Genomic DNA, 14,143 nt, shown 5'->3' with positions numbered 1-14,143 from the left:
CTTCAAAACACATTAAGCTAAACCCGGGAACAGGATTAGATTTATTTAATGTGTCCATTCAGTCTGTTAATATTTAAATATCAACCAGAAGAAGGTAATAATTGTCAAGGTGTGTACCGGTTGAAGGTGAGGCTGTGGTTTACTTCCTGTGTGACTCCTCTGCAGGTTTTTGTTCAGGCAGCTCGGATCGTTTGTCACTGTGGGAACCGGGCCTCCAGCAGGCGCAGTAATACGAGCCACTATGACCCGATTCAACCTTCTGGATCACTAAATTAAGGCCGTTTGGTTCAGGTGTAGCTATGAATCTTTTCGTTGAGGATCTCTAAATTTAAGAAGGTGATCAACTTTTTGAACTTTTCCATCCCCCAGATGGACGAGTAGAATCCCTCTGAGCGGATCGCTGTCTGTGGTTTGGTACCAGTAGACCTGGTTTTTATCACACATGTTGTTCCTGAGCACTTTAAGGAGACGGTGCTTCCAGCTGTACTTACAAATGATAACTGGTCCTGAACCAGCTGTGTTCCCACAGCAGCCAGCGCTGTAGAGACACAGACAGACAGACAGACAGGTGAAGGTTAGTGTGACAGTGTTTGTTCCAGGTGTTGGCTCCTGATTGGCTGGAAACACTCACCTGAACCCAGCCAGCACAGAGCAGCAGCTGGGAGGAAAAGCATTGTGTGCAGTGGTGTTTCCTCTGGTGAACCTGGGGAGAAGTGGCTCTGATGCAGCTGAGGCCAAACAAGGACGAGCTGAGAGATCAGACCAGGGCCACGTGGTTTTTCTAGCAGAGGAACCAAAGCTCCCATCAGCCCCTGCTCTGGACAGAAACCGATGATGAAAGACCAGCAGGCCTTGCTGCTTCGCTTTCCGTCAACTACAGCAGTCAGTTTAACTCAGTTTTCTTTTTTGTTTGCATTAATATACATCATTTCATATCTGATAGCTTTTAATTAAGCCATGAAACAGCAACAAGGAGGCGACATGTGAAACATCACAACCCTGAAAGCAATGCAGCCGTTTCTGTTCTGCTCCTGAAACTTCAAGCATCTCCCACAATAAAACCTTTTCCTTCTGCCGACACGTTTATGTCGTGATTTAGGTGTTGAATCCTTTGAAATAGAGAATTTCATGCAAGAGTCAGACTTTATTTTGTTACTTTATTTGTGCTGGAAAAATTAACAATTTTCAAGTCGTTTCCGTTGATATTTTTTTGGAATACACAGAATGAAAATAGTCCTGCAAAAAGGAGAAAAAGAAAAAAGAAAAGGAAAGAAGACAGATTTGAACATTACAGACAAACAAACCCTGTGGAGCTTTAAACTATAGTTCAACTAGTACACAGAGTAAATCTGCCATCTGGTGGTCAGATCAAAGGAGCAAAAACTAAAACTACTTATGGATACTTATGTTAGTTGACTGGAAAACATGTCTATTTGATGCTTGACATTATTACAGAAGAAATCTTATGTTTTCTGAAAATGAAAAGGAAAACTTAATGACTGTAATAAGTTTACTACCTTCAGATCAGACAGAAGATATTCATATTTGCTGAATCACCTCCAGGATTACAGCAGAGACAGCAGGCGGTATCTGGTTTCCTTTGCACTTTATTGATTTCTCTGATGTTCAGCAGATGATTACTGAGAACTTTACACACTTTAAATCCTCCCAGACCCCTCAGTATTGTTCAGCTTAATGTTTTTAGTTTTTATCCTCTTCTTTTACCCCTAACTGAATTGCCTGCTGAATTGCACTGGAATGCATTCACAGATCTAATAAATCTTATAACAACCTTTTAAAAACAACGTGTCACAAAAACATTCAGTAAACCTCTGTCATATAGACTTTTTAAAATATTTGCTCCACATACGCTTTATTTTTATGGATCCAGTTTATGCCGAATTATTTATACATAAGTAAAATAAATGAAGATATATTTTTTCTGGTGTTTTGTCTGGTCTAAAGTGAATAATCAGGGAAAAATTAAAATTCACATTTCTAAATGAAATTCAGGATCATTAGGAATCTCTGGTTTTCAAAATTAACTTTTTAAAATTCCCCAAAATGCATTTAAAAGCTCCTGTAAATACTGAAAACACGTCGCATTAGTAAAATATGTTTCAATTAATCGTGTTGTGCTGATCAACTGAGAACTGCCTGAATTCACTTCCTCACACAACAAAACGACGACATCCGGCTACGCATTCTGGGAAATGTAGTCAAGTTAAAAGATATCGTTCAGAATATTTTACTATGTATTGTAAATTCATGTAAATAATAGTCAGTTTCATTATTTTGCGTAATAATTTTAATCATAAACATACATAGTAGGTATTTTGCAAATGAATGGTTTGAACTCATTATTATTCACACGTACTACAAGTCCCAGAGGCGCTCCGTCGTGACGTAGGGACGTTTAGCAACGGTCAGTTGCTAAAAGAAAGCCAGCCGCTTCCGTTGTTCTGGTGCTATTCTGGTTGAAAACAGACGTTATCGCGGTCAGAGCTGAGCTGACAGCCTCTCTGCGGCTCATTATCATGGTTCTGTGAAGCTTGGACACATTCGCACCTCTTCTTTCCCAAAATGTCGCTGCTGCAGAGCTCCAAGAAGAAAGACAGGCGCATTCTGTGCGGTACCTGCCCGGACCCGAAATGCCAGGCGCGGCTCTTCTTCCCCGCTCACGGCTCCATCAGCATCGAGTGCACGGAGTGCGGCCAGCGGCACGAGCAGAGCGGCCTGCTGAACGTGGAGGAGGTCACCGACCCGGACGTGGTGCTCCACAACCTGCTCAGAAACGCCCTGCTCGGCGTCACCGGGGCCCCGAAGAAGGGGACCGAGCTGGTGAAGGTGATGGGTCTGTCCAACTACCACTGCAAGCTGCTGTCCCCGGTGCTGACGCGCTACGGCATGGACAAACAGACCGGGAAAGCCAAGCTGCTGAAAGACATGAACCAGGGGGAGATCTTTGACTGCTCCCTGCTGGGGACCGTGCCTTCCTCATAGAGCCGGACCATGTCACCACCATGGGCTACGGCAAAGACCGCTCCGGGAGCCTGATCTACCTGCACGACACCCTGGAGGAGATCAAGAAGGCCAACGGCAACAGAGAGTGTCTCATCCCGGTGCATGTGGACGGAGATGGACACTGCCTGGTCCACGCGGTGTCCAGAGCCCTGGTGGGCAGGGAACTCTTCTGGCACGCACTGAGAGAAAACCTCAAGCAGAACTTCAAGCAGAACCTGGACTGCTACAAGAACCTGTTCCAGGACTTCATTGACGCCGCAGAGTGGGAGGACATCATTAATGAGTGCGACCCCCTGTTCATCCCCCCCGAAGGCGTCCCATTGGGACTGCGTAACATCCACATATTTGGGCTGGCCAACGTCCTGCACCGGCCCATCGTCCTGCTGGACTCCATGAGCGGGATGAGGAGCTCTGGCGACTACTCCGCCACCTTCCTGCCCGGACTTGTGCCAGAGGAACAGTGCAAGGGGAAGGACGGGAAGCCGAACAAACCCATCTGCATCGCCTGGAGCAGCTCCGGCAGGAACCACTACGTTCCTCTGGTAGGCGTCAAGAACACGGTCCTCCCCAAGCTGCCGCCCCGCCTGCTGCCGAAGGCCTGGGGCGTCCCGCAGGAGCTCATCAGGAAGTACATCAAGCTGGAGCCGGACGGGAGCTGCGTGATCGGAGGTGACCGCAGCCTGCAGGATAAGTACGTACTGATGCGGCTGGTGAACGCCATGGAGGAGGTGTTCATGGAGAAGCACAGCATCCACCGTCGCTGGTGGCCGACGTTCACCAGTACGTCTACCGGCGGACCGGCGTGATCGGCGTCCAACCGGAGGAGGTGACGGAGGCGGCCAAGAAGTCCGTGATGGAGAACCGTCTGCACCGCTGCCTGATCTGTGGCGCTCTCTCTGAGCTACACATCCCGTCCGAGTGGCTGGTTCCGGGCGGGAAGCTCTACAACCTGGCCAAGTCCACGCACGGACAGCTGCGGCCCGACAAGAACTACAGCTTCCCCCTCAACAACGTGGTGTGCTCCTACGACCCCCACAGGGACTTCCTGGTCCCGGACTACAAACTGAGCTCCCTGAACACCTGCACCTGGTGCCACGGCACGTCGGTGCGGCACATCCGCGGAACGGGTCGGTGGTGTACCTGGACGGGGACAGAACCAACAGGTCCCAGGGGGGGAAGTGTGGCTGCGGCTTCAAGCACTACTGGGATGGGAAGGAGTACGACAATCTGCCCGAAGCCTTCCCCATCACCCTGGAGTGGGGGGCAGGGTGGTCCGGGAGACCGTGTACTGGTTCCAGTACGAGACGGACCCGACGCTGAACAGCAACGTGTACGACGTGGCCATGAAGCTGGTCACCAAGCACTTCCCTGGAGAGTTTGGCAGCGAGATCCTGGTGCAGAAGGTGGTGAACACCATCCTGCACCACACGGCCAAGAAGAACCCGGACGAGTACAACCCGGTGTCCATCGACGGGGCTCACGCCCATCGGCTCGGCGACGGGACGGAGGTGCCGCCGCCGGACCCCCAGCTGCCCACCAAGATCATCCTGACGGGTCAGAAAGCCAAGACGCTCCACAAGGAGGAGCTGACGATGAGCCGGCGGAGCGCAGCCTGCAGCAGAGCATCAGCGAGCAGGCCTTCGTCTCCCAGAAGAGACGCTCCGACAAGCTGAAGCACGACCCCAAAGGTCAGGGCCGGACCCCGTCCCCCAGCGGCTCCCCCGGAAACCTCGTCCTCCTCGGCTCCCGCCACCCCCACCAAGTCCTCCTCCCCCTCCTCCTCCAACAAGGAGAAGAAGATCCGGGTGACGACCAGCGACGGGCGGCAGGCCATGCTCACCCTGTCGGCCCTCACCACCTTCGCAGAGCTGCGCCGGAGCATCGCCAAGCAGTTTCGACGTGCCGCCGCCGCAGCAGTGCATCCGCTACGGCTTCCCCCCCAAAGAGCTGCTGCCGCCGCGGACGGCGAGGAGAACGAGCCGGTGGCCCTGCAGCACGGCGACAGGGTGACGGTGGAGATCCTGAGGGCCCTGAGGACAGGGGCCCCGGGGCCCCCATCTCCAGGGCCGCCAGCTCACACTCCGCCCTGCACTCGGCAAAGAGCGACGACACGGTGGGGGGCGGCCGGACGAGCGCCGGGAAATCCAGGAGAGCATCGACCTGGAGATGTCCTCCCTCTGTCTCCTTGCAACCCTGATGGGTAAGAACAACGCAGGTCAAACCTTTATGACATCACTTCCTGGAAGCAGCCTGCCAGAATAAGATCAGATGATGTTAGTTTTGCTGCATGTAAAGTTTCATCACAATCTTTCGAGGTTCGTCCATAAAAGTGACAACAAGACGTTTTTATTTCTTATTTCTCCTTTAGATAAATTAATTTCTGTTTCAGCAATAATAACTTCACAATCACAAAAACTAAACTTGGAAAACTTTCACATTTGTAACGAGTTTCTTTAGGTTAGCATTCACATGAAAAAGAATCATTTATATGATGCAAATGGACAGGAACTGGATTTTCTAATTTATTGGTATTTATGATGTCAGGACTTTTCTACATCACATGTTTACATCTAGTTAAAACTACTGATAGAACAAGTAATTAATCAAACTATATGACAAAATAAGCAAAACTTTAAAGTCAAAACAGTTTTTGCTGCTAAATTATTGAATAAATAGACATGAGCTCGACGACAACTCAGAGCTTTTGTATGTAAACTAAACAATAATCAACTGTGTTTTTCTTTAGTGTGTCAAAACAAGATTCATGTAAATGAAACTAAATTAACAGGTTAAAGTCTCTGGCCTAGTTAAAACCCGGTCGTCTTCTATTCTGGCTCTTCAGGTCAGTTTTTAATGTTCAGTCATGTTTATAAATAAGAAAAGTAGCAGCACTATTCTTAGTTTTGTTTTCATTTGAGAGAAACTGAGAGCTTTGCTGATTGGTCGAGCCGTGCAGCTCATGCTGGCTTCTGATTGGTTGGCTTCCAGCAGACTGCAGCTGAATGAACTTTACCAGAAACTGCATTCACTGACGTGTGTTCAGTCAATCTGCTGACTCTGGCATCTCGCCCCCTCCCGGTGTCGCCTGCCAGAAGGGTCAAAGGTCACCGCTGCTCTCAGATAAACACAGCACATGATGTAGCGTTGCTGCTGATTTTCAGGAGGGTTTTTTCTCTGGGCTCTGCTGGACGCTGCTGGACATCAGAGCTGCAGCCAGACAGCCGACTGTCGGAACAACATGATCTGTAACACGTTCAGAACTTGATTAGCTTCACCTCTGACATCATCCTGATGAAGTTCAAATCCATGTCAGGAGATAAAAGGTCCTGGAAGCCGAGCTGCTCCTCTGATTGGTTAAAACGTTCAGATAATCGGTCAGTAAAGTGCAGATCCAGAAGGAAATGTTAGAAATCATTTCACTGAAATATAAAGATTAGCAGCTGAAGCCAGTTCAATATGATCAGCTGAGCATTGAAAACATGTTTCAGTTCCTCCATTTTCCAGCTGATGATGAATATATAGAATAAATGGTTTGGCGACAGAAAAACTAATTCTCTAGTTTAGTATGTAATTATTTAGAAAATTTGCTTTGAAAAGCACCATTTTTGTTGAAGCTTTGAAATAAAAAAACATAAAACACCTGCAGAGAGCAGAGGATAAATTTATTCTGTAAAATGTTATTTGCAGAAATTATACTAAATGGGATCCATGCAATGAATCCAGTTTTACAGAATCAGATTTTTTGCTGCAGTTTCCATGAACTCTGACCTTTTCTGCCTTCAGAACTCCGATTTATTGGAACGCCGTGTTGTGTTCAAGGTCTCTGCGTGTTTCTGGACGCCTCTGACCTGTTCACTGTTGTTTTCCAGGCGAGGACGTTTGGTCGTACGCCAAGAAGCTGCCGCACTTGTTCCAGCAGGCGGCGTCTTCTACAACATCGTCAAGAAAGACATGGGTGAGTTTGTTTTCTCCGGCTGCAGCCCAGAGCCTGAGCGCCGGGCGGCTCTGGATTGAGCTTTTACTTGTTTAAATGAATGCTGGCAGCTGTCTTAATGGGAAGATACAGATTTCTGTGTTATTTTTATTAACTTTCCATTCAGTATGTTTAAAACCCAGAGTATTTCCAGCGTGAAGCTTCAAAGCTTCGTCACATTTACACAACAAAGAGCCGGAATGAGGAGAGCTGCAGCGCTGCAAATAATCAGATTCAGAGATAAATTTAACCTGAGACTCAAGACGCTTCACACCAGATCGTCTCGTTCGCTCTGACGGCTGTGTTCATGGGAAACCAGCGACATCAGAAACTTTACACAAACCGTGATCTGCAGTTTTCCAGGATAAAATCAAGACACTTAAAATAAGACACTTAAAAACCCCAAACCTTCACTTTAAGGTTTTGTTACGTTAATGTTGATGTGTGAATATAATCAGGTCTTTGTAGTTGACTAGAGTGTTGCTGTAAATTAGCCTTTCATTGTGCAGATGGAGTGTAGATGTAATAATCTGTTATTAGAGTGAATATTAGTGGAACAAGGACATGATGTCATCACTGATTTATATATATATATATATAAAAAAATAAAATAATTCCCTTCTCACCCACCGCGGGTGGTTCTTATCCTCTGAACTCGGGTCCTCTACCAGAGGCCTGAGAGCTTGAGGGTTCTGCGCAGTATCTTGGCTGTGCCAAGGACTGCACATTTCTGGACTGAGATGTCTGATGTTGTTCCTGGGATCTGTTGTAGCCACTGCTCCAGTTTGGGGGTTACTGCCCCGAGGGCCCCGATGACCACAGGCACCACTGTGGTCTTCACCTTCCAGGCCCTCTCCAGTTCTTCCCTGAGGCCCTGGTATTTCTCCAGTTTCTCGTGCTCCTTTTTCCTGATGTTGCAATCACTTGGTATTGTTACATCTACCACAACGGCTTTCCTCTGATGTTTATCCACTACGACAATGTCTGGTTGGTTCGCCATTACCATTCTGTCTGTCTGGATCTGGAAGTCCCACAGGATCTTAGCTCTGGCGTTCTCCACCACCTTTGGGGGTGTTTCCCACTTTGATCTCGGGGTTTCCAGTCCATATTCTGCACAGATGTTTCTGTACACTATGCCTGCCACTTGGTTATGTCGCTCCATGTACGCTTTCCCTGCCAGTATCTTGCACCCTGCTGTGATGTGCTGGACTGTCTCAGGGGCCTCCTTGCACAACCTACACCTTGGGTCTTGTCTGGTGTGGTAGATCTGGGCCTCTATTTCTCTGGTGTTTAGGGCCTGTTCCTGGGCGGCCAGGAAGAGGGCCTCTGTGCTGTCCTTGAGTCCAGCTTTTTCCAGCCATTGGTAGGATTTACTGATATCAGCCACTTGGGTTATTTGCTGGTGGTACATCCCATGTAGGGGCTTGTCCTCCCATGATGGTATCTCTGGCACCTCAACCTCCGTTCCCTGTTGTCTGAGACATTCACTGAGCACATTGTCTGTTGAGGCTTTGTCTCTGATGTATTTATGGATCTTAGGTGTTTCGTCCTGGACAGTGGTTCTCACACTCACTAGTCCTCTGCCTCCGTCCTTGCGGCTCGTGTACAGTCTCAGGGTGCTGGATTTGGGATGGAACCCTCCATGCATGGTTAGTAGCTTTCTAGTCTTAATATCTGTGGCTTTCATCCTCCTTTGGCCAGCTAATTATTCCAGCAGGGTATCTGATTACTGGCAGGGCATAGCTGTTTATCGCACAGATTTTGTTCTTGCCATTGAGCTGGCTTCTCAGGACTTGCCTTATATATATATATATATATATATATATATATATATATATATATATATATATATATATATAATATATATATATATATATATATATATATATATATATATATATATATATATAGGGCCTCAGGGAAGAACTGGAGAGGGCCTGGAAGGTGAAGACCACAGTGGTGCCTGTGGTCATCGGGGCCCTCGGGGCAGTAACCCCCAAACTGGAGCAGTGGCTACAACAGATCCCAGGAACAACATCAAACATCTCAGTCCAGAAATGTGCAGTCCTTGGCACAGCCAAGATACTGCGCAGAACCCTCAAGCTCCCAGGCCTCTGGTAGAGGACCCGAGCTCAGAGGATAAGAACCACCCGCGGTGGGTGAGAAGGGAATTTTATATATATATATACTCAGGTTAATGACTAATCAATAACTAGATCTATCATTTAGTGGTTGATTGGCCAAATGAATCACATTCATGATTCATTAAATAAGTTAAAGTCTGTGTCCGTGCTGAGTGGTTCTGGTCGTGCTGAGCGGTTCTGGTCGTGCTGAGTGGTTCTGGTGGTGCTGAGCGGTTCTGGTCGTGCTGAGCGGTTCTGTGTTTCTGTTTCTCCAGGCCTCATGGACGGGAAGCATTGCACGCTGCCTCACCTGACGGGGAAAACCTTCGTGTACAACGCGGCGGAGGAGCGGCTGGAGCTCTGCGTTGACGCCGCGGGTCACTTCCCGGTCGGGCCGGACGTGGAGGAGCTGGTGAGGGAGGCGGTGCTGCAGCTGCGCTCCGAGGCGGCCTCTAGGGGCAGCAGAGAGGGCAGCCCGTCCCACGGCGTCCTGCGGCTGGGCAGCGGCGGCGTCGTCCGCAAGAAGGAGCAGCTGCAGAGCGTCACCGCCTTCCAGGGCAAAGGTCACTCCCTAGGGAGCGGCGGAGGCTCCTCCCCTCCGGAGCACCGGCCAATCACGCGCCAGCACAGCAGCGGCGTGGACCTGAGCGCCAGCGTGTCGAGAGGAGCGCCGGACCTGTCGGACATTCCCGAGGACGCCACCAGAGAGCTGGTCCGCATGGCGCCGGGCTTCGTGGCCAGCAGGGACGGCCGCGCTCCCGACCCGGGTCTGATGGAGCAGCAGCGCCGCAAGCTGCAGGAGATGGTGTCCTCCATCCAGGCCTCCATGGAGCGCCACCTGAAGGAGCAGCAGAGTGCTGCAGGCGCCGTGGGCGGGGCCAGCCAGGAGCGAACTGCTGGGACTAAACCCGGCGCCGCGGCCGCAGCGGCGGGAAAACCGGAGGAGCCGGAGGACATGGAGAGCCAGGATGCTGGGCAGGGCAACGAACCCATGGACCACTCCTGATGGCGCCGCCGCGCCGCCTGCGCCCCTGACCGCCGCCTGCTGCCGCGCCGCAGGCCGGACCCCAAAGCTTAGGTCTTCATTACGTCGCGTCGTCTTTACTGCATGACTGAGGAGCGAAGCGACCGCCCTGCTGCTGCCGCAGCAACCGTCACCGAGCTGAGACACGGAGACGGTCCGTCTGCGGCGCATCGTCACTCCGCCAACTGTCTCACCTCAGAGGCAGGAAGTAAATCCAGAGCAAACGGATTTATTTCCTCCTTCAGGAGAACTTTCCCTCAGCTGGTGACTCTTCCTCAGCGACGGCTCCCAGTGTTCCCAGTTGCCTGGAAGCTGACCGGATTGTATCTCCAGCCTTCTGAATCCCTCCTGCTTTAAACCTGCACCGAAGAACCCGGTCAGATTAAAGAACGGGACACTTCCTGTCTGCACAGGAAGTGAAAATTGGCCCACAGAGGAGACGCCCCGCATAACCGCTTCCATTGTTCAACTCTGCTGCCTTCATCACCGACACCTGCTTTGGCTGGACTCCTGCAGCGTCACACTGCGCCCCCTGCAGGCAGGAAGCAGCTCCTGCAGAGGTTTACAGGGTTCAACCCAAAGTGAGCTTCAGGTCTGCCGACTGTTAGAGACGCAGGCGAGTGACAAATTAAAGGAAAACACAGACTGAAAGTTTCTCCTGAATGAGTTTATTCCAGCTGAGATGTGGATTCGTTCTTTTCTCGGTTCTCGTGTCGGAATCCGTTCTCAGTTGGAAACGGATCTGGTTTCTGGTTTCGGCTGTGATGCAGCTCTGAGTGAGTCACTAAACTACAGGGATGTTTCACAAGTTGTACAGCAGTGTGAACCACTTGCTTCATAAAACATTAAGTGTTAATAATAATAGTTTCTACGTACAACTTCAGCTGCGTTTTATGCACGGAAGCCATATTGGATTCTGAACCTCTGAGTTTTGAACCTCTGACGCTCTTCCTGGTTTTTCTCACTGAAACTCACAAAGTCAAACTCTTCAGATCGTTTCTTCTTTTCTTGTTTGGTCTGTTGTTTTTGATCTCAATTTTGAAGTAAATATTTCTAAAATTTGGCAGACAGAGTTCTGATCAGAGGCCGTTTCCAGCTGAGGAACGTTTATTGTAGGTCGACAGATTCGGCTTTGATCCAGGAAGTTCTTTAAAACAGATCAGTTGATCCACACTGACCGCATCACGTCCTCCATGCAGGTCTAAACTCAGATCAACCTCAACATCCTCCCACTTCCTGTCACTTTCTACAGCAGTTTGTAATTCCTTTAATTCGTCACTCGTCTGTTGAATGTAAAAATGTCCCAACAGTGAAAAGCCAAAGAGAGAAACGTTTTCTGATCTGCATTTTAGAGAAGTTTAATTTGAGGATTCAGACTGAAGCGGGTTGACGATGCGACCTGGAGGTCAGTTTATGCAGCAACTTTTACAGATAAATACGTTTGTTTTTCTGCAGTTCAAAATCTCAAATTTTAACCTTTTTGTCTTCATGAAGACATTTAACAGCAGTTTGAAGCCAAAGCTCCTGTTGCCAAAATCAGAAATCAGAAACAACCTGAAGGAAACATGAGCAGTGAAGGTAGAGGGGAAATGGCTCCCCCTGGTGGACAGAAAGTCTCAGTGCAATTCTTCTTTTTTGAAGATATTTAAGTAAATATGTCAAATAAATCAAGTTTAGATTTAAAAAAAGTCTGGTGATTCAAAGAACAAATTTCCTTAAAAGATGTGATGTATTTCTCTTGTGGGTGTTTTTTTTATTTTTTGAATTGTTTTGAGTTTGAAGCTTCTTGTCAAACCTGATTTTTAATGTTTCTGGGCTCTGAAAGCTGCAGAAGTTCCTTCCATCCAACCGACGTTCACCTGAACTTCTGACTGAACAGCAGCCAAAGGAAAACCAGGTTAACGTTGCTCCTTATGATTGTGTTTCTGTTGTTTGCCAATATTTCACCAAATTACAAAACTAAATAAACAAATTGGGAAGCTCAGAAGTTTTGTTGGGAAACATTTAATCTGTTTTTTTTTTTTTTTGGTTTAGTTTTTCTGACGTTTGACAGATTTTGTAGCGTCAAATAGGAACCGATCAGAACAAAACGTTTCCCCTCCAGAACCTGGCTCCGGTGTTCAGGACGGCTCCAGAACCAGAACACCAAAGGTCCAAATGATCGGTTCCGGATGAACTCCTGGATTATGTCTCATCTCAGATTCTGGTTCTGGTTGGGCTCCAGGTTCCTACAGGAAACACGTTTCCAAACTGACTTTTCTCATCAAAACTCCTGAAAAGCTTCGAGTTCAGTTTGAATCTTTTGTTTCTGCAGCTGAAGTTTGAAACCATCAACATGAAGTTTTTCTTTCTTTTCTCACTCTGGTTTTATTGCTCATATAAACTATAAAAACTTGTTTTCTTGATCTCATCTCACACTGAGTTCCTGCAGTCTGATGCTGTGTGATGAGGAGGTTGCTGCCAGAAGTGGCTGGACTCCAGTTTTTATTTAATTTGATGAAAGCTCAATCACTGGACTCTTAGACAGTTAAACGTTTGTGGAAGTTGTGAGTTTGTTCTTAAAGGGACAAACTCACAGACCTGCCAGTGATCAGGTTTCTCTCCATCTGCTGACTGGAAACTGTTCTGGTTCTGTTCTGGTTTTGTTCTGGTTCTGTTCTTTAAAACTCAGAAATCATCCGTTTTAAAGTGTCATTGTTTAGTTTCCCTGCCTCTCAACTCAGTTTTCTGCTCCTGGTTGAAGTGAAGAAATATAAAACTGCACTTTGAAGTTGTTGAACCCGGAGCAGGAAGGATGCTTCGGATCAGAACCTCCAGCTGTCACCGACCCGCGGCTCCTCCGTATTCCTGCTGTATTAGAGTACATATTGTAGAATATTTGGACCTGTACAGAAACTGCTCCGTTTCCTTGGGTTGGTTCTTTTGGATCTTCTGTCTGGTTGCTAATAAAACGCTGACGACACTCTGCTTCCACGTCGCTGTTTGCATGAAAACTTCTCAGCTCCACCAATAAAATCACTTCCTGCATTTGTTTGTGAGCCGAGTCGTTCTGGTGACGTTCCTGCTTCTGTTCATGTTTTACTTCCATTTGTCTCTGTTGTCTGTTGATCAGCTCCACAGGATTCAGCCTGGAACTGGACAAATAATCCGATTTTCTGTTTCTGAAGGTTTCATTTTCACAAATTCAGATTTCCACTGATCTGTTCTTTAGTGTTGGAGCCGAAATAAGAAACAATAAGATGGAGAATAAAGTCATTTAACAAAAATAAAGCTGAAATTATACAAGAATAAAATTATGACAGTCATAAGTCAGTGAATAATAATATTATTGAAATATTTTTGTATCGTTTAGGCTTCACTGTGTTATTGTGGCCATCAGTTTGTCTTCAGTTGGACTTTGAACTCAACTCCCAAAATGGATGAGTGAAATAAGAGCAAAGTTTAACCCTAAATTTGTCCTTTTAATTGTAATTTATTTTGAACGAACAAAAGTTAAGATTTTTTTTCTTTTATTAAAATCTGATTTGGTATGAAGAAGTCTGAGCTTTTATATTGCAGCGATATTGTGTCCATCTTGGCCTCCACTTGATGGTTTCCTGCATTAAAAGTGGAAAGTTTCCTAAACATTAGAATTAAGATGATACATAAAAACAAGTTTGATTTCTCAAACATGTGAGAAAGAATTAATGGAACACACTATATATGTTTAAAGAGTAATATTACAATATGATTTAAAAACAAATTTAAATCTGCTTTTGAGTAAAGGTCACTGGATAGAGATGATTCAGTTTATGATGAAACTAAAGAAAATGCAAATCCACTATTTTCTTTTTTCCAAGATTTTATACCTGTAATAATTAACTAAACTATGTTAGTGGATGAATAAAATGGGTATAATTAAAATTTCCCTCTGCATTAACCAGCTGCAGAGAGTCATATTTGTATGATTCTCGCACAAAAATCAGTCCAGGGGCCGCAAATGGCCCCCAGGCCGCACTT

The 14,143-nt window shown here is 47.1% G+C and overlaps 1 pseudogene; it reads left to right on the top strand.

The window, feature by feature from the left end:
• Positions 1–2,462: 2,462 nt before the first annotated feature.
• On the top strand, positions 2,463–13,214 carry LOC129352690 (deubiquitinating protein VCPIP1-like; annotated as a pseudogene).
• Positions 13,215–14,143: the final 929 nt, after the last annotated feature.

The sequence above is a fragment of the Poeciliopsis prolifica genome, unplaced genomic scaffold (genome assembly GCF_027474105.1).
Source record: "Poeciliopsis prolifica strain line A6 unplaced genomic scaffold, Auburn_PproV2 SCAFFOLD079, whole genome shotgun sequence".
NCBI lineage: Eukaryota > Metazoa > Chordata > Actinopteri > Cyprinodontiformes > Poeciliidae > Poeciliopsis > Poeciliopsis prolifica.
This window is presented reverse-complemented; position numbering and strand designations above follow the sequence as displayed.